The following is a 19335-nucleotide window of genomic DNA, read 5'->3' on the forward strand; positions in this document are numbered from 1 at the left end:
ATATAAGGTATACACCGTTAGACGCGTCCTGAGTCCTTCTACAAACGCTCAATTATTGGCGCAATTCGTAGGTTGAAATTTTGAGTAATTGTCGAAAAACCAAAATTTTCAAAGTTTAATTTTTCAGTTTTTTGGCTATGGTGAGCAGTGGGTATGTCTCAGCTTGATCGCTTAAGGGTCATTTGAAAGCTTAACTCAACCCTATTAATTTGGTGTATTTGCGGTTTTCCTGTCTTTTCTTGAACCTAAGATATACACGCCCAAAAAATATGCTATTTTGTATCTACTTAGTCCTCTAGCTAACTTACGGGTAGTCAGAAGTCAAAAATTAGACCGGTTCTGAATCGGCCCTCACACCCTCTTGAAACACAGAAAAAAAAATTCAGATCGGTTTAACTTTTCCACATACATACATACATACATACAAACATACATATCCACAAACATTTTTCATTTTTTAAATAAAAATTGAGTTATATTTCTGAGCTCGATAACTTTTGGATGGTACAACCGATTTTCAAAATTAAACATGCGTTGGAAAGTTAATGATCTACGCTATCAGAAGCCGCAAAGGTCGGGCTAAAATTTTTGAAATTTTTGGGAGTTTTGGGGACGAGAACGAAAAACAGGCTTTAAATGGGAAGGGCCGTAAATTCCACACCCTTGGACCAAAATGAAGAAGTAACATATGGATGGACGAGTCTTTTCGTAAACTTTAAGATGGGATGTGGCCCAATTTTCAATTCAGTCAGGTTTAGAAAATCGAAAATTTCGTGTATATATAGTGTCGCTTGTAGGGGTGTTGTGCGCCACTGGTGAGAACTGCCGTTCTCTGTGGATAGGTATTTGTAAAATATGTTTAAAAAAAATTGAAATAAGAATAATAAAAAAAAAATAAAAAAAAAAATATAAAAACAAAAATTTAAAGAAAAAAAATCACTAAGAGGATTTAAACCTCCGAGAGGTTGAACCGGGTTGACATCTTATCGTAGTGACAAAACAAAAAAACAAAGCAAAAACAAAACAAAAAAAAAATAAATACAAAAAAGCATTTATTTTAAATATTAACATTAATTATTTTATTTGTAAAATGTATACAGTATGTGTTCTTGATAAACATTAAGTATAATATATTTATAATATTTATTAACATAGTATGTACATCAGCTGTAATAAGTAGGTAAAATAAGAAGTAAAAAATTGTAATACAGTCGAACCCGCATATTGGAATAGCCTTCGTGCCAAGCAAAATATTCCTATAACCGGGATATTCTAATAACCGATCATTGGTGGCTAGTAGAAACGTTGTGGGGCTCAAATTTCTATTCCTTAAAGCGGGATATTCCTATAAGAGGTATTCTAATAAGCGGGTTCGACTGTATTATTATAATAACCATGTTTCACTAATGGGCGATATCTTTATTTATAAATTTACTTTTGATTGAGACTGGCAGAATGACTATAGTCCAAGCCAAAAAAAACATATATAACCATCAATCTTGATGTGGCAAATGGCTAAACACCATGTATTTTGTTTTTCAACAGTTTACGTTTAGGCCAAACTCTCTTTCCACTGTGTCAATGGAATTTAAAAGGCATTGTAATCCATTCATGCCATTACTTAAAATAACTGTGGCGTCTGCATAACTGGTTGTATTTATCAGAATTCCATTAACTTTCACGCCCCACTCCCAATTATGCAGCGCTTCTTTAAATATTCTATCTAAATATAAATTGAAAAAGAGTGGGGACAATATACAACCCTATCAGACACCTCTTTGTATTTTACGTATTTCTGTTGATTTTCCATTTATGTAAGCTGTCGCTGTTTGACGCCAGTATAATTTTTCTATGATTCGTACGTCTTGGCTATCAACTCCTTTATCCTTTAATATTTTAATTAATTTGTGATGCTGTACTCGATCAAAGGCCTTTTCATAGCCAATAAATACAGCAAAGACGTATTTCCTTTGATTTCGGCATTTCTGCAATAATACATTTAGTGCAAAGAGTGCGTCCCGGGTTCCCAGTCCATTTCTGAAGCCAAATTTTGTTTCATCCTGGTCTTCCTCATATTTATCTCTGCTTCTGCTGTGGATGATACGTAGAAATATTGTCAAAGTATGGCTCATAAGGCTTATCATTCTATAATCGTTACATGTTGTTCTGAAGCTATTTTCTTGTGGCATTTTTGCAATTAACTAGTTTTGATGGAAAATAAGCCACAATTTTACTAAAAAATGATTTTATTATTAACGTTTCGACGCCCAAATCGGGTGTCGTTGTCAAAATACAAAAAATATTAATGAATTAAACAAAAATGTTGTTGCTTAGTAAAAAAATTCTTCTAATAATTTATTTAATCTGACTCATTTATATCGGCAATTCAGACATATATTATCATTTTAAAGTAGAAGACTTTAAAATGATATTGCCAATATTTATGAGTTGCGTTTCTGGGACGACTTTATTGAAAGATAGTTCATTCGATTACATGAAATCAACCCCAACTCAAGAATATCCGTCACAAAAAAATCATAACATGTGATCTGTCTTTAAAAAGACAACCACATGCAATGGTGGCAGTAAAATTCTCGCGTCAAAATTTCTCCCATCAGAACTAGTTAATAATCGTTACAGTTTTTCAGACGTTGTTTTTTTGTTAGGGTTATGAATCCCGACTTGAACCAATCTTCAGGGATATCACCAGTCGAATAAACATGATTGAAAAGTTTTCATGATTGACAAGTACATCATAGCTTTCATTTAGTTGAATTGAATTTTGAACTATATCATAGAACACAGAGTTATTATAGAGCCACAGCCACACACAAGCTACAGTCCTTTGTGCTTTGGTCTACGAAATATTGCTTAACATATCGACAATGACATTTGCTTTGACCTATTGTAAATACAATATCGCTGAATCTTCTGAATCTCATCAGTGCGTTTATTATTTTGGTCAGATGAACGACTGCTTTCTATGGGAGGTATTTTAGAGCCATGTTGGATATTTCCCCTGTACAGGTGTTTCAGTGGTAGATCTTCAACTTTTACCGGTCTTCTGTAGTAGTCTTCTTCGATTTCCTCTTCAAAGTTAGAGTCTTCTTCTTGGTGCTAGTTCACAAAGCACTGTCTTTCTATGTTAGTTCTCATGACTTTATCCTTGTCTTCGGTAGTATACAGGGTGAGGCAGATAAAAGTCCTATTAGAAATATCTCGAGAACTAAAGGAAACAGAATCATGAAAATTTTAATGAAGGGGTTTTGAAGAGTGATCTCTTTAATGAAAATATTTTCATCCATTTGCTACTTCCGGTTATACCGGAAGTGGCTTATAACTTCGTTTTTTAAATGGAGCATCCTGTATATTTTTACATTTTTGGATTCTCCTGGATGTCTGCTTTCTTAAAATATGAGGTTTTGTAATGTTATACAGGGTAGTTTAAAAGATAATTACGTTTTTTTTCTTAATTTCCTAGCAACATTCACACCCTGTAGAATTGTAGTAGTTTGACATCAAAAACTCTATTTATGTTCAAATGATTTTTAATATAGTCTACTATTGTTAAAAATTGTTAGTATAGCTTAATGTTGAATTGTACTATACAGGGTTGGTCGAAACTCGAAAAAAGTATTTTCTGAGTTTTCTTAAATGGAACACCCTATATTTTATTATTGTACTGAAATGATATTTTATGCTACTTTTTTATTTCTTAAGCATTCCCTATACCTAACTGCTTTAATTTGTGAGTTATTGGTGATTCAAGCCAAACATTAATTTCAACAAAAAATACGTGAAATTTTTTTAGGCTGACCGTGAAAATATTCAATCACAAATAATTTTTCGGAAATCAATACATATTAATCTAGACTAATCTTTAAAATTGCCAATAATGGTTGAGCTATCAAAATACCTACGTAGTTAACATTTTTGGCGCGATTAACAATTAAGCACAAATTAAAGCATTTAGGTATAGGGAATGCTTAAGAAATAAAAAAGTACCTTAAAATGTCTTTTCATACCAATACTAAAATACAGGGTGTTCCATTTAAGAAAATTCAGAAAATCCTCATTCCGGGTTTCGACCAACCCTGTATACTAAAATTTAACATTTAGCTATACTAATAATTTTTAATAATAGTAGACTATATTAAAAGTCATTTGAACGTAAGTAGAGTTTTGAACTACTACAATTCTACAGGGTGTGAACGTTGCTACCAAATTAATAAAAAAACGTAATTAGCTTTTAAACTACCCTGTATAACAAACATATAAACGGGACCTGAAATCCTAAAATGTGAAGTAGAAATGGCACTTAGAAATTCCAAAACTGGAAAGGCAAATGGACCCGATGAGGTTCCTACTGAATTACTAAAGCTCTTGAATGATGAATCAATAGGTATAATATTGCACTTATTTAACACAGTATACAATACTGGTATTATACCTCAAGAGTGGCTGCTGTCTACATTCGTTACACTGCCAAAGAAATCCAATGCAAAAGAATGTTCAGAACATCGAACAATATCTTTAATGAGCCATCTACTAAAGATATTTCTAAAAATCATCCACAACCGAGTTTATCAAAAGTTGGAGTCAGATATTAGTAATACACAGATGGGGTTCAGAAAAGGACTAGGTACTCGAGAAGCTCTCTTCGGTTTGAATGTTCTTACACAAAGATGCCTAGACGTTAATCAAGAAGTACATGCATGTTTTATCGATTTTGAAAAAGCGTTTGACATAGTACGCCACGATAGGCTAAGAGATATTTTTGAAAGAAAAGACATAGATAATAAAGATCTGCGAATAATTCTCAACTTATATTGGAATCAGAAAGCTAACATCAAAATAGAAAACGAGATATCAAAAGCAATAGAAATACGTAGAGGAGTAAGACAGGGATGCATTTTGTCACCACTGCTATTTAATGTATATAGTGAAAGCATCTGTCAGGAAGCCCTTTTGCAAGCAAATGAAGGAATCGTAATCAATGGAGAGGTTGTAAATAATATTCGATACGCAGACGACACTGTACTAGTTGCAAGAACAGTAGAAGAATTACAACGATTACTTACAAACATAAATATTGCTTGCAACAATTATGGCATAAACATTAATATCAAAAAAACCAAGTATATGGTCTTCAGTAAAATCATGACACAACCAGCACATATTAGTATAAACGGCATTCAAATTGAAAAAGTATCAAGTTATAAATACTTGGGAACTTTAATAAACGAAACTGGAGACCAAAACAATGAAATAAAAAGACGTATCGAAATTGCCAGGGCCACCTTCATAAAGATGAGAAAATTCTTCTGCAACAGAGATATAAGCATCCCTCTACGATTAAGAATGCTAAGTGGCTACGTATTTAACACGCTATTATACGGTGTAGAGGCCTGGACTCTCAAACAGAACAACATAAAAAATATTGAAAGTTTCGAGATGTGGTGCTACCGTCGAATGCTGAAGATAAGTTGGGTTGAAAGAATCACAAATCTTGAAGTAATACGAAGGATAGGAAGAGACCCAGAAATTTTATTAACGATAAAACGAAGAAAACTCGAGTATTTGGGTCACCTGATGAGAGGTCATAAATACGCATTACTTCAAAATATAATGCAAGGAAAAATAGAAGGAAAACGGAATCCAGGCCGTAGAAGAATGTCGTGGATGCGGAATTTGAGAGAGTGGTTTGGCTGCACCACTAATGAACTTTTTAGGTCAGCTGCAAACAAAGTCAGGGTAGCCTTGATGATTTCCAATCTCCGATAGGAGTGGCACAAGAAGAAGAAGTATAACATTACAAAACCGCATATTTTAAGAAAGAAGACATCGAGTAGAATCTAAAAATGTAAAAATATACAGAGTGTCCCATTTAAAAAAACGAAGTTTTAAGCAACTTCCGGTATAACCGGAAGTGGCAAATTGATGAAAATATTTTCATTAAATAGATCACCCTTCAAAACCCTTCATTCCAATTTTCATGATTCTGTTGCCTTTAGTTCTCGAGATATTTCTAATAGGCCCTTTATTTGCCTCACCCTGTATACTATGCCCCTTTCACCATGTAGAGGTGGCATTGATTTGCTGTCGTTTCTTAGGATTGTCTGTAGTCTCCACACATGGTCCATGTTTTTGCTGTTTTCTTCTTCTGGCTCTTTTCTTTTGCTCTGTTCTTCTCCCTAATTACTTCCTATAGCTCTTGGCTGATATCTCCGAATTTACCTCCGTTGCTGGTATATTCCCCTTCAGTAGTGCTGTTTTATGGCTTCTCTTCTATGTTTTCGAAGACTATGACTCTTGCCTCTAGTTTTTCTTGGCTGTTTCTGGTTAGGTGTTTCCGATTCCTTCGCTAATTAGTCTTTCGAAGGTTGGCCACTTTGTCTTTTTCTTTTTGTAAATGGAGTGAACTTTTTCTCATTTGCTAATGTCCAGTAGAATGTAATTATAGTCTCTTGCTCCATCGTTTAGTGACTATGTCTGTCTGGAGTCCTATAATTTTCCTTAGAGCTGTGTCTAGGTAAATAGGTAGATTGTTGAAAATATTATTGGTGAAAATGGACTGGAACTACAGAATGAAAGAGGCCAGATACTATTTTAGTTTTGTCAAGAACAGAACATGTTTGTTATAAATACGTGGTTCAAATTAACAGCTCGCAGATTATATACGTAGAAATCGCCACAAAACAATAAAGAAAATTGCATTAGAAATCAGTTAGACTGCATAATGATTAACTAAAGATACCAAAACAGTATTATAAGTGCAAAAACCTTCCCCTGTGCAGGTGGTCCCATCGAACAGACCTTGCTTGTAGCAAAATTTAAAAATAAACTAACAAGAATCAAAACAAAAAGGAAGAACCAAAACAGACACGAATTTACTGAAGAAAGAAGTAACCGAGTACAATATAACAGGTCACATTAATCAAATCAAATGGAACAATGAATATATGTGATAATTTATTGAACACAATTTGATTTATGTAGTTTTATCATTGCAAAACAAAGGACTATCGTTTAAAATAATGAATTATGACAAAGTGGAATTCTTTCGTAATTAATTACAGGCGATTTTACTGTTATTCAATTATTTACTAATTTATAGTTTTTAAAGCACATCTACCACATATGTATGTATGCATACACTTTTTCGTCAGCTTTATTTTCTTTTTGGGCTCATTTGGCGTTCACTTGACAAGATCATCTGAAATTTCTCTTAAATTTTTTCGACTCTTTCACCCACATTTACATAAAAAGTGGGTGGTTATAAAAATATATGCGAAAGGATCCTCTGACAAAAGATCATCCACTTTGTCTAGCTTAATTAGTGAAGGCGTCGTGAGCGCTAGAAAAAGAGGCTTTCGTATTGATTTTGTTTTGTGTTTGAAGCGTCCTCGCACAGAAATATAAAAAATGTAATGTTTTGGGCAAATTTTAATGAGGAATGTTGTAGAGCATTTTGGAAAAAAAGTCACACTAATTGTCTTCTACAGTACAGTATGCATTTTACGAGTTCATCGCAAGGATGCACATATGCCAGTGGCGTAGCGTGAGTGTCGGCTGCCCGGGGCGCAAGACAATTTTGCCGCCGTCTTATTTAGGTATTTTAATTTAATATATACTATACATTACATACATTAATTATAGAGAACTTTTCGGCAAGAACAGTATTATTATTTTGCATTATACAGGTTAGATTTTACATAGAAAAGTTTATCTATGTTTTACAATCACGTTTATTAATACAAAAATTCTTTTACTTTAACCAATTAGGTAAATTGATATAACTTAGGTACCCATCACTTAAGATCCTACACCTTGACGATCGCAAGATTAAATAAAATAAATTTTTAATTAGAACTAGAATGATACCTACTACTTATAAAGTTATATTTTTATTTTTATTGAAAATTAATATGAGTATTTGTTAGAATTAAAACAAAACTCTCTTCTTCAATTAAACATTTATACGTCTACTTTTTTTAAGAGCAAAGTCTTTTATTGCACCGTCAATATCTATCGTATCACACACCTCTTGCTCCATAGACAAAATAGCCAGATTATTTTTAGTCTTAGTCATCCTCGGTCTTAGCTGGCTGACAGCTGGCATTGCTTATAGCAACTGTGAAAACTATTCGGAACATTATTGAAATATTGGGTAGAGTATCTTCCAGCTTCGATTTAACAATAAATTTAAATAATTCAAGTGAATTTTCGTTGCCTGTAGCAGCAACGAAAGTCCGCAGTCGAAGTCTTTCCAGCTTGAAATCCTGCTCGTCAATTTCGTCAGATGCATGGCAATTACATTTAGTGTTGTGTGGATCTAATAATATAGCCGGCGTTAGATAAGCAAACTTATCCGTTAAATTCTGTAGTTGTTGAAAACTCTCACGAATTTCTACAATAACTCTATCTAATGAAGAAAACAGCTTTCGTCTCAACTCATTTTCACAAGACAAGTTAGCATCTCTAGTTCCGTCATCAAAAATATGCTTTCTTGTTATGCGATTTCAGGTTTTAGGAAAATTCCAAGTTCTTCACAAATGTATTTTGCATAACCTACAACGCCATTTGCCCATTCCTCCCTTTCTCTGTCAATGTCATCTGCAAAGCATTTACTTTCTGAGCGCACAATCTTATGCCAAGTCCCCTTGTTTTTAAATATTTTTGTGCATTATTCACTTCATGTAGCACCTGTTGCCATAGACCCAAAAAACAAAGAAAGGAAAATGACTGCATCGAAACTAGTAAAGCACCTGCATCTGCCCTAGTGTTTAAGCTTTCACCTGCCTCTGTCAGTTTTTCCAAAGTGACGAGAATGGCTTTGTAATGATGCCATGTCACATTTACGGCATCGCCTCTTGCACTCCACCACGTGTCTTGAAACCTTTTAAGCTTTTGCCTGTAGCTGCTCTCAGAACTTCCCAACGATGTGTAGAAGAGGAAAAAAGAATAGCAACGTTCTAAGGTGCCGAAAAAAGTTACTGAATCCACCTCAGCTGAGGCAGCATGTAAACAAACTAGGTTTAACGAATGATTTGAGCAAGGTACGAATTCAGCTTTAGGGATTATTTCTTGAATTCTTTGCTGAACTGTATGTAATAAAAGTCATTCTCGCTGATTGTTATTCATAAATGGGAAATTCTTACAAGTCAGTATAGACGTTGTTGCCAGTCGCTACAATATATCATTAAAAGAAAACCAAATCCCCGAATTTGGGGGAATTTACCCACTTGGGGAACCTTTCGTGTCTCTGTTAAAGTCGACCTTTTTGTCCTCTAGAGGTTTTGGTCACATCTCACCACGCTGGCAAGACGACGTCCATCAAGTTAGCAGAACAAAGTGAGCAGAACACAGTTATTCATATATCATAAATAAGTGTAAATAAAATGCAAATTTAATGTTCCAAGAAAAAATTAATTGCTCTTTTTTCTTAAGTTGTCGCATGTTCTGCTAACTTGATAATCAAACTAGCAGAACAGTAGTTCAAAAATTTGATAAATCATTTATAATTGAATGGAAAAGTATTATCTGAATTAAATGCAAATTTAATGTTCCAAGAAAAAATGTATTGTCTTTTTTTTTAGTTATCGCTCGATAATCGAGCTAGCAGTACAGTAGTTCAAAAATTGATGACTCATTTATAATTGAATGCCAAATTATTATCTGAATTAAATGCAAATTTAATGTTCCCAGAAAAAAATTATTGCTTTTTTTTAAGTTATCGCATGTTCTACTACTAAAATCTGCTATATTTTCTACCAGATCCTAAATCTACTAGATTTAAAATTTTCCCACTAAATTACAAGAAATTCTACTAGATCTAGTAGAAAAACCTACTAAATTCGCAACCCTGAATATGGTACAAAAACTTCTATTGTGCAATGAAGGAGAATGGCTCTAGAGTTTCTAATCGTATCTGCTTTTGGTAGTAATTATTGGTAAAATTCCCACGGTTTATTAACTTCTTAAATAAATTTATTGTTGGAACATTTCATTTTCATTTAATTCAGAGAATATTGTGGTATTCAATTATTTGATATTTTATCAATAATTATTGGACTACTGTTCAATGTTAAAGTTGAATTACTGCTAGCTTGAAATCAAGTTGGCGGAACATGTGATAACTTCAAAAAAGAGCAATACATTTTTTTTGGAACATTAAATTTGCATTTAATTCAGAGAATACTCTGGTATGCAATTATAGATAATTTATCAATTTGATATCTACCAAATATTTTTGATTTTAGATTTTAGATTTTAGAATCTGGTAGAAAATATAGTAGATTTTAGTATGTAGTAGAACATGTGATAACTTAAAAAAAAGAGCAATACATTTTTTCTTGGAACATTACATTTGCATTTAATTCATTTTAAAAAGTTCTTTCCAAAACTTTAAACATTTCGAAGTTCTAAACCTTTTTGAAGGATCAGACAGGCTGCCGACGAGTTTGTACAACATCGAATATCTCAAAAATAGGTATACATTTCGTGAGGCAGAAAAGTAAGTTAAAAAAAAACAATTATAAAGAGGACCGATGGAGGTAAGTCCAAATATTTACTCAAATCTTCCGCTGTTTGATAATTCTGATATTGATATTGATCAAAATATTGAAAATTTAACGTGCAGTGCCTTAAACGGCGTTTCTAAAACACCTAAGGCCATAGCGGAAAAGAAAAAACAGAACAACATGGAACCAGAACACGAATCAGAAATAGTAGAGAAAAATAAAACTAAAAACAAAAATAAGAAGGCAGCAAAACGTCAAAGGCCGAATGAGTGCCAGGAAGATGAAGATTCAGTGGCTGAAATGAAAAAGCAACTAAAAGAAAAGGACGAAGAAATTAAAAAACTCAGAAACCAAATCCATCAATTGAATGAAAAAATCAATGGACTACAAAATACAATAATAAACTCTCAAGAAAAAGTAATCGAAACTATAGATAAAAGATTCGACGAACTTAAAAACGAAAACCAGACAACCGATATACAAATAAATGAAAAAAAATCGATGACAGCAATCCCAAAGAAAAAAATTGAAGATACTAATAATAACATCGCAAATACAAAAAATTTACCCATAACACCCACAACAAAAACAAATGAAGATTTCCCTTCCCTGCCAAAAAAGGTCGGAAAAGACAACAGCGTGCCATCAACATCTAAGGTACAAGAACTATTTCCTTCCCTACCGAATAAGGGCAGGGAAGAGACAATGGAAACAAGCGAAATTGATAATATCCTTATCACCGAACAAAACAATCAAGAAAGCACTATAAACAGGTCCAAACCAAAACCACCCGTCATAAAACTACAAACAGTAAACGAAACAGGAACAATATTGAAAATTGCTGAAACTCAAAAGATATACACAGACAATAAAATCTCCAAAAACGGAAGAGAAACACTCATTCAAACAAAATGCCCTGAAGATTATAGAAAATTTACCCATATCTTGGAAGATTATAACAAAGAAATCAAAATTCAGTGGATCGCCTTCCCATTAGACGAAGATATCAAGCCCAAAATGGTTATTAGAGGACTTCCCTCAAATACAAAACCTATAGATATACAAACGGAACTATTAAATAAACATGAAATAAATACAATTAACGTAACAAACATGAAGTCTAGGAAGGCAGACAAAAAATCTCTGCCAATGTTTATAATTACAGTGGAAAAAGAAGACGTACCCAAAGCCAAGAAAATTACCAACCTTATGTACATGAGAGTAGTAATAGAAGATCTAAGAAAGAGCAACGGACCAACTCAATGTTTTAATTGCCAGGGCTTCCACCACGCCCAAAATGCATGCTTCAAAGACGCTAGGTGCGTAAAGTGCGGAGAAAATCACAAGAGTAAATTCTGCCAAATTCCAGCAGAACAAAAAGCAAAATGTGCTAATTGCCAAGGGCAACACCCGGCAAGTTATAGAGGATGCCCAAAGATACCTGCCTGGGGAAAACCCAGACAAATAACAATAGAAAACAGAACACAACAACCTAAAAGAAACAATGGGCAATCGTACGCCCAAATCACCAAACCAACCCAAAACCCAACAACAGATTCGACCATATTAATTTCAAAAGAACAACAAAAAGGACTGGCCACGATGATAGAAGAGCTAGTCATAAAAACGGTAAGTGAAGCGATTAAAAATGTAAAAATAGCACTGAACTAAGGCACGAAACTAGGGGATACCTGAAGATAGGCTCCTGGAATTCAGGCGGCATAAGAACTAATACAAACGTGCTGGACGAATTAATAAATAGATATGAAATGGATGTCGTAGCATTGCAAGAAACTAAACTAACTCATACCATCAATATCAAGTTTCCAGGATACGACATCTACAGGAACGACCACAGAGCAAATTCAGGAGGAACTGCTATCCTAGTGAGAAAAGGAATAAATCATACATTACAACATACGCCACCACTAAACACTATGGAAGTAACAACAATAAAAGTCCAGATGAGACAAGGTGAAATAAGGATCACTTCAGCATATGTAAGGCCAACAGATCCTTTAAACGACGACGACCTGAATACGTTCCTGAACGCCGAAGAACCGTCCATAATAATAGGAGACCTAAACGCCCGATCCCCTAACTGGAACGATAGAGCTACAAACAGAAACGGTAGAATACTGAATAATTATCTAGTGAACAACGAAGACACCATGGTGATTGGGCCCATCGAACCAACATACTTTCCTGGAAATGCTCTACCAACCCATTTAGATTTAGTAGTGGCCAAAAGCCTAGGACTACAAACAGACATCCGAACCTTAAACGAAGGATCAGCAGACCACAACCCCATACTCATAGAAATAGGTACATGGGAAGAAGATAACAGAACAACAAAGAAAAGAAAGAAAACCAAGTGGTCTAACTTCAAACGCCTAGTGAGCATAGGAATTGGAAACATTCCTACAATTGACAATCCACAAGAAATAGAGGAAAAAGTCCTAGAGCTCGAAAACATCATAAAAGAAGCACTAAGAAATAGCACTACTGAAGAAGAATATGAAATTCATATGGGAAGATTTAGAGACATAAATCAGGAAATAAAAGAAATGATAAGGGAAAAGAACAGAGCCAAAAAGAGAACCAGAAGAACAAGAAACCAGGAAGATAAAAATAGGGCAAATCGACTGAATCGACAAGTCAAACAGGCACTAATAGACCATAGAAGCCAAAAGTGGGAAAACTACATAAAAGAAATGGAGGAAAGGAGCCAAAATATGCAAGAAATATGGAGGCTCCAAAGAACTTTAAGAAACGATAGAAAACCCATTCCCCCACTACATGGAGAAAATGGGATCGTCTACACAGAAGAAGATAAAGCCGAGGTGATGAGAAGGACACTTGAAAGAGAGTGTACACTGAATTATCACCAAGACGAAGATATAGACTTTATCGAAGAAGTCGAAGAAACAGAACTAGAAACGCCCGAAGAACAAGAAGAAATAATAAATCCCACATCACCAAGAGAAATAAGTGAACTGATTCGAAAAAGTTCACCAAAGAAAGCACCTGGTCCAGACGAAATCACTAACAGAGCTCTGAAGTATCTTCCCTTGAAAGCAGTTGTGTATTTGACAAATATAACAAACGCAATACTAAGATACAGGCTCTTCCCAAATCGATGGAAGGAAGCCCATGTAATTATGATACCCAAGCCAGGAAAGAACCACATATTTCCTCAAAATTACAGGCCGATTAGCTTACTTCCAGCAGTCAGTAAGATAGTGGAGCGGGTCATCCAAACCAGGCTCCAATCAGAGACAGACAGGCTAGGCATAATCCCAGAATCACAGTTTGGATTCAGAGCTCAACATTCCAGCGAACTTCAAATATTAAGACTTACCGAATATATAGTAGCTGGATTCAATGACCAACAATATACGGGAGCAGCCTTTCTGGATGTAAGCAAAGCCTTTGATAGAGTGTGGCATCAAGGACTGACATACAAAATGAGAGATTATGGATACAGCGGGGCCATGACGAAACTCATCTCCTCGTACCTAAGCGACCGGAAGTTCAGGGTCCGGATAGGACCAGTTCTATCAGAACACGGAATGCCGGAAGCTGGAGTACCACAGGGGGCAGTTTTATCACCCCTTCTGTATACCATATATACAGCAGATGTTCCAAGAACACCCGGAACATTGATCAGCCTTTATGCAGACGACACTGCAATTGCTGCAAAACACATGAACCTAGATATAGCTGTAAGAAATCTACAGACGGCATTGGATACAATAGAAGAATGGAGTATCCAATGGAAAATAGCAATAAATCCAGATAAGACCCAAGCGGTTATCTTCAAAAAGAGAAGAGATAACCCAGAAGAACAGCTAACATTGCAAGACAGACCCATCGAATGGCAAAACGAAGTTAAATATTTAGGAGTCACAATGGACCAAGGTCTTACATTCACATCACATGTCAACGCAACAGTCCAGAAAACAGCAGCGGCCAGATCGGCAATAAGAGGACTCACAGGAAGAAGAAGCAAATTAGCTATGAAAACAAAATTAAGACTGATAAATAGCATTATACTGCCAATAATTACATACGCATCTCTTGCATGGGGTCACATAAGTCAAAGTAACAAAAAGAAGATACAAGCGGCACACAACAACTGCCTCAGAGAAGCTGCAAACGTGCCCAGATACGTCGCCGAACGGTTCTTATTTAGAGACCTAAAACAAATAAGAGTACTGGATATTATGGAGGAAAAAGCCAGAACAAAATTTGCTGAGCTAGAAGACCACCCAAACCGGATCTTGCAAGAGATATTAAGGTATGATGTGTACCATAGATGGAAACATAGGAGACCCAAACAACAAATATTATTAAATATATAATAAAGGCTAGATAATCGTAGCTCTATCAAAAGAAGACAACTTGCTCACCTTTGGCATCTCATTATATTTATTAATGTTGATTTTTATAATTTTCAGACATCCCTCAAAAAAAAATATACAAAAAACTTCAAAACGGCTTCAGCCACTAAACAAATCAATAAAATATTAACAATAGGCGAAAGCCACAAAAAAAAAATATTAGTAACAAAACCCAAAAAAGGGCATGAGGGGCCCACATCCTCGAGCGCCGAGTCGCCGAACTGGACATAGCCCAGAGCGGGGACTCGGCGCCCGAGCAAGCAAAACAGATCGAAGATAAGTCACTAGAGATAGCGGGAATAGAGCGCCTCACGCTGGCCTGCATTGATCGGGGTAGGATTTCATATGGGAGTCCGTGTACCCAAGACTCCCATATGATAAGCACTTTGCTGATTGAGAGCCCCTATAGCGCATCAGAGTGCTATCGGGAAGTAAGTGGATGGTCTGGAGCATTGAGGCGGGGTGGAGTGATTCCTGCTTACGGGAGTTAATCCTCCTCGCCTCAATGAATTGTATCACCCGAATGTCATTCTCTAGGGGTGAGCAAGTCTCTCAGGCTGGGTTAAATCACTATGCTTGCTTGCTTGCTTGCATTTAATTCAAATAATAATTTGGCATTCAATTATAAATGAATCATCAATTTTTGAACTACTGTTCTGCTAGCTTGATTATCAAGTTAGCAGAACATGCGATAACTTAAAAAAAATACATTTTTTCTTGGAACATTAAATTTGCATTTAATTCAGAGAATACTTTGGCATTCAATTATAGATGATTTATCCAATTTTTGAACTACTATTCTGCTAGCTTGACTATTTGACTATCAAGTTAGCAGAACATGCGATAACTTAAAAAAAAAGCAATAGATTTTTTCTATGAAACATTAAATTTGCATTTTATTTACACTTAATTATGGTATAAGAATAACTGTGTTCTGCTAACTTTGTTCTGCTAATTTGATGGACGTGGCAAAACGGGTTAGTGAGGTAGAATAATGTGCAACTTCTACCGTTCTAACTGAAGTTAAGCTTAAGCAGTGTAACCTAGGCCTAGTCAGTGTAACCAACACGTCTTGGAAAGACGTTGGGCACTACTTACTGTTGGAATTACATTTCCTTAATTTCAGTTATTACAGTTTTTTTGGATAGGTAGTAAGGGGAAACCGATATAATATTCTTCAACTTATTATGATCGGCAAAATTGGTAGAAAATAGACCTCTAAGCCATGATGAATATCAGGGAGTGGACAGGAATAAAGAAAGCAGAGCAACTATTTAGATTACAAAGGATCTCGTATTTTTGTTACTTATGATATACAACCAGCTACAGTAATGTTCAGTGGCGTAACAAACTCCGTCGGGGCCCTCCCGCAGAATAGGAAATGGGGCCCCCTTTTAAAAATTACTAAATGCGACTTGTGTAACAAAAACGTATATGTGTTAGTGTATTTATGCACTGTTTATAAAAACTTATATTTTTGATTTTATTGGTATATAATAAAATAGAACAAAACTTGAGAGCGTAGGGGCAAAATTCCGTGCCAATGCTTTTTAAATTCATTTTTTTTCGAATCATAAGAAAACTAGTAAGTAATTTTTGAAAAATTTAAACGCAGAATGAAAGATTACATATCAACCCTGAAAAATTCTATAATGTTTAATTTAATAAGTTACAGGGGTGAAAAAAAGAGAATGCTTAGTATGATTTTTAATTTCAAATATCACATTCAAAAGAAACTTTTTGTTTATTCTAAGGAACTTTCAGCCCTCGGTAATAATGTAATCATTCTTTCTGCGTTTAAACTTGTCAAAAATTTTAGTAGTTTACTCAGGATTAAAAAAAATGAATGCATTTAAAAAGCATTAGTCCGAAATTTTGCGACTACACTCTTTAAATTATTACATTATTACATAGTATTATTCTATGAGATGAACAACTTTCTTTGTGCACTACTATCAGAGAATATATATCTACAATTATTTTATTAATATCTATCTGATGGGCAACTTCATTTTCAATACTTATAAGGAGAAGATAACCGTGCTTCTGACATTGTACTACGAAGATATGGTTTTATTAATTTAAGTTTAGAAATATATCACTCTGAACTAGCGGTCATAACAAGTAAAGTTGAAAACAAGGTGTACGCATGACACACTTCTGGTACGCAAGATGCAAGCACTAGTGCAATGAAAATCTATAAGAATAATTTTGGCTGCATCATAAATTGAGTTCGCTGATTCCAACTGTGTCCTTAATGATTTTCTAACAAATTGCAGTTGCTCTAAAAATTCTTATTTAAATCTGACGGGTACGCAGCAACTAATTTACTGGCTCCTGCAAAAACTCCTGAACTCCTGAATCCGATATGAAAAGATACCCACTTCTAAGATGTAAGACTTTAAAATCGTTGTTCACTTTGTACATACTTATAAATCCAGCTAGAGTTTGTTTAATGACTACATCGAGATTTCTGAAAAACACGCCTACTCTATAATATTATATTATATTTCTTTAGGGTTTGAGATGTGTTGATTATGTAATAATTCATCAAAATATTTCTTAACTCTACCAAACCTTTTGATTTTAAAAGTACAGGGAAAGTCACAATTAGTAGCAAAATCTTTGGATTCTTGCAAAATGACGTATCGTTTTGCCTAAAGATTTGACAAAAATTCTTTAGAGTTATGTAAAAGTACTACTATTTTGTAAAATAGATGCGAAGACATATTCAAACTATTCCATTTTACTTTTTTAATTTTTAGTTGTCATTCTCTACTCACGATCTGTGGTAGTTAATATTATTTTAGACAGTGTTTTTAAAATTGTCATGTAGTTCTGCTTTACACCAAGCAGAGTTTGAAATCTGGATGCCCACCTAGTCACCGATAACGTTTTTAGAGTAAGTGATTTTAGTTGGACGTTTTTCTGCATTCTTTGGTAAATCGAATCGAGGGAAGTTTTTGAAGATTTCCAGGCACTGCTTAAAAACGTTGCATATGCAAGCGTAAAATAATATACCAATAACACATTTTTACATATATTAGACGACAAAATGGGGCCCCTGATATATTGGGGCCCCCCGCAAGCTTCATGCTGCGGGGGTCTCTGTTACGCTTCTGGTAATGTTATTTTCCTCGTGGATTTTTATTTAGAATAGCTCAATACAGAGACAGTTTCGCCATGTTAATCACCAACGTTTAGGTGACTTGATAGGGACCGTTAAGAAGAAGACAGTTATTCCGTTGATACTCGGTCGTCAGAGCCTCGTTTGTGATAACATTGTTCACCACCGCGAAGGTGATGTTGACATTTGAGTAGGTGACGCTATTTGAACCGCATCACTACCCCATTAGATGATTTTATATTATTTAAAATACTAATTTACTGTTAACTGAAGAGTTCTACTATTACGTCAGGGAAATAAGGCAAAAATATACCATGTTCGGGACACTTGAGCAGCCAGGTTGCAAATGGGTTTTTTGGGTATTATGTACCTAATACATTATAAATACAAAAATGTCCGTCACAGTTCAGACGAGAATTTTAGTTATAAACAAATAAGTGTCAAAAATGGCAGTTTTTTCGTTTAAATCGCTACAGGTAAAACTAGGGTAATTAAATATCTTATTTATAGTATTTTTGTTTTAGAAGATGAGCCAAGGTTTAAAATGGCTGATTTTAAATTTTGGTCCGATCATTTGCTGCTTCGGAAATTGCAAAATAAAACTAAAATCTCGAACATAAAAAATTTGCTATAACTTTCGCAAAAATTACCTTAAGACTTTCATATTCCACGAAAAGTTGAGTCAAAGTCGACTCACTTTCAGGACCCTTTGTCTCCTTTGACAGGAGAATTTTATAGATGTAAATATATAGATGGTTATTGACAAATACGGTTTGGTGATAGAAGAGTGAAAATTAAGGATTGTATGTATTTTTTAATTATACATCATATAAAATTAGGGTAGACAATTTTGTCCAAAAAAATAAAAAAAAATGTCAGGGGGCCAACCTCCCTTATAACTTATGGGTCTGAAAAATAGATTAAAACCTATCCTCAGTCCTATAGGATATAGGTGTAAAATTTCATAAAATCGGCCAAGCCGTTTCGGAGTAGTATGGTAATTAACACTGTTACAGGAGAATTTTATGTATATAGAAGTAAATGTGAATTAAATAATAAAAATAGCTAACTTTGACCATACTTAATCTAGGCGAAAAGTTTTTTTGAAAATTTTTGTAAAAATACCAACTTTTGAAATCCCTAAGTAGATTTACTCTACAGTCAATATTAACAAAGTTATTCACATTGTTTATTAGCCAAAAATGACTCTATTTTAGTAAAATGCTTTCGGAGCGAAAAAAACGACTTTTTAATTATTTTTTCAATACTTTGAAAATATAAC

General features: G+C 34.5%; 1 protein-coding gene across 1 annotated transcript in view; it reads left to right on the forward strand.

Annotated features, from left to right (window-relative positions):
- The window catches only part of LOC114327806 (Kv channel-interacting protein 1), a 383838-nt gene that overhangs the window by 13908 nt on the left and 350595 nt on the right, over positions 1-19335 (forward strand). The window lies entirely within an intron of this gene.

Source organism: Diabrotica virgifera, chromosome 8 (assembly GCF_917563875.1).
Source record: "Diabrotica virgifera virgifera chromosome 8, PGI_DIABVI_V3a".
Lineage (NCBI taxonomy): Eukaryota > Metazoa > Arthropoda > Insecta > Coleoptera > Chrysomelidae > Diabrotica > Diabrotica virgifera.